We start from the raw sequence: 1899 nt of genomic DNA on the forward strand, positions 1-1899 counted from the left end.
AACTTTACTCACAGTGGCTAAACCCTGGAAACTACAGAGATATTCATTAATAGGTAATGTACAGACAGAATATATCAATTTACTTAGCAACAAAAAAGCCTGAACTGGTGATCCATGTAGTGATAGGGATAGATTAAGAATCCTGAGGCTGCACTAGCTTCATTTGTATGCACATCTATGAAAATGCATTTGACTGTACAGTTTATTTTTTATTTTTTTAGAGAACACTTAGAATGTGTTCTCGCCCTCTTACTCCACCAAAGGAGAAGAACAATCATCAGTGGCAATTGGCTGTTTGGTTCTTGTATTTGGTTTGTTTGTTTAAAGATTTTATTTGAGAGAGAGAGAGAGCATGAGAGGAGGGAGGTGAGTGGGAAAAGCAGACTCTCTGCTGAGCAGGGACTCTGATGTGGGACTTGATCTTAGGACTCCAGTATCATGACCTGAGCCAAAGGCAGTTGTTTAACAAACTGAGCAACCCAGGCACCCATAATTGGCTGTTTGGAAAGAACACCTAAATCCAGCTTCAGGCTCACAAGAGAGCACTCCTCTTCCTCCACATGGTTTGAGGTACTCTACATGTTCAGAAAAACTTCTCTAGCAACAAACTGTAGAAATGATCCCCGAACACAGTGTCTTTTTTAACATAATACCTATTGAATTAATTTCATTATTTCTTATGTTCAGTTAGCCACTGTATAGTACATAATTAGTTTTGATGTAGTGTTCAATGATTCATTAGTTAACTATAACACCCCATGCTCATCATAACACATGCCCTCCTCAAAGTATAGTTTTAATTGTACACTTTAAAGTAATGCAGGTTACTGTACATAAATTATACTTCGGTAGCATTCATGTAATCTACTGTATTTCTCCATATCAGCAGTGAGCATTTAGGAAAATAAATTTTCTTTTCTTTTTTTAAGATTTTATTTATTTATTTGACAGACAGAGATCACAAGTAGGCAGAGAGGCAGGCAAAGAGAGGAGGGAGCAGGCTCCCTGCCAAGCAGAGAGCCTGATGTGGGGATTGATCCCAGGACCCTGGGATCATGACCTGAGCCAAAGGCAGGAGCTTTAACCCACTGAGCCACTCTGGTGCCCCAGAAAATTATATTTTAAAAAAGTAGAAATGAGTGGTTGCATGGAGATTCCTCAAAAAGTTGAAAATAGAGCTACCCTATGACCCAGCAATTGCACTACTGGGTATTTACCCTAAAGATACAGCCATGGTGATCCGAAGGGGCACATGCACCTGAATGTTTATAGCATCAATGTCCACAATAGCCAAACTATGGAAAGAACCTAGATGTTCATCAGCAGATAAATGGATAAAGAAGATGTGGTATATATATATACAATGGAATACTATGCAGCCATCAAAAGAAATGAAATCTTGCCACTGGTGACAACATGGATGGAACTAGAGGGTATTATGTTTAGTGAAATAAGTCAATTGGAGGAAAACAACTATCATATGATCTCCCTGATATGAGGAGGTGGAGATGCAACATTGGGGTGGGGGTGGGGGTAGGAACAGAATAAATGAAACAAGATGGAATCAGGAGAGAGACAAACCATCAGAGACTCTTAATCTCACAAAACAAACTGAGGCTTGGTGGGCTGGGGGTCAGGAGAGGGTGGTGGGGTTATGGGCATTGGGGAGGGTATGTGCTATGGTTAGTGCTGTGAAGTGTGTAAACCTGGCGATTCAAAGACCTGTACCCCTGGGGCTAAAAATACATTATATGTTTATAAAAAATTTTTAATGTTTTAAAAAGTGGAAATGAATAGAGATTCATATCCACAATCATTATATCAATAAGAATACATATAATGAAGATCCCTGAAAATTACTGCTGAGGCAAATCAAAGGAATGTTAAATAAATAAAAAA

General features: G+C 38.9%; 1 pseudogene; it reads right to left on the reverse strand.

Moving 5' to 3' along the window:
- Window positions 1-401: 401 nt before the first annotated feature.
- On the reverse strand, window positions 402-642 carry LOC131810746 (small nucleolar RNA U3; annotated as a pseudogene).
- Window positions 643-1899: the final 1257 nt, after the last annotated feature.

Source organism: Mustela lutreola, chromosome 10 (genome assembly GCF_030435805.1).
Source record: "Mustela lutreola isolate mMusLut2 chromosome 10, mMusLut2.pri, whole genome shotgun sequence".
NCBI lineage: Eukaryota > Metazoa > Chordata > Mammalia > Carnivora > Mustelidae > Mustela > Mustela lutreola.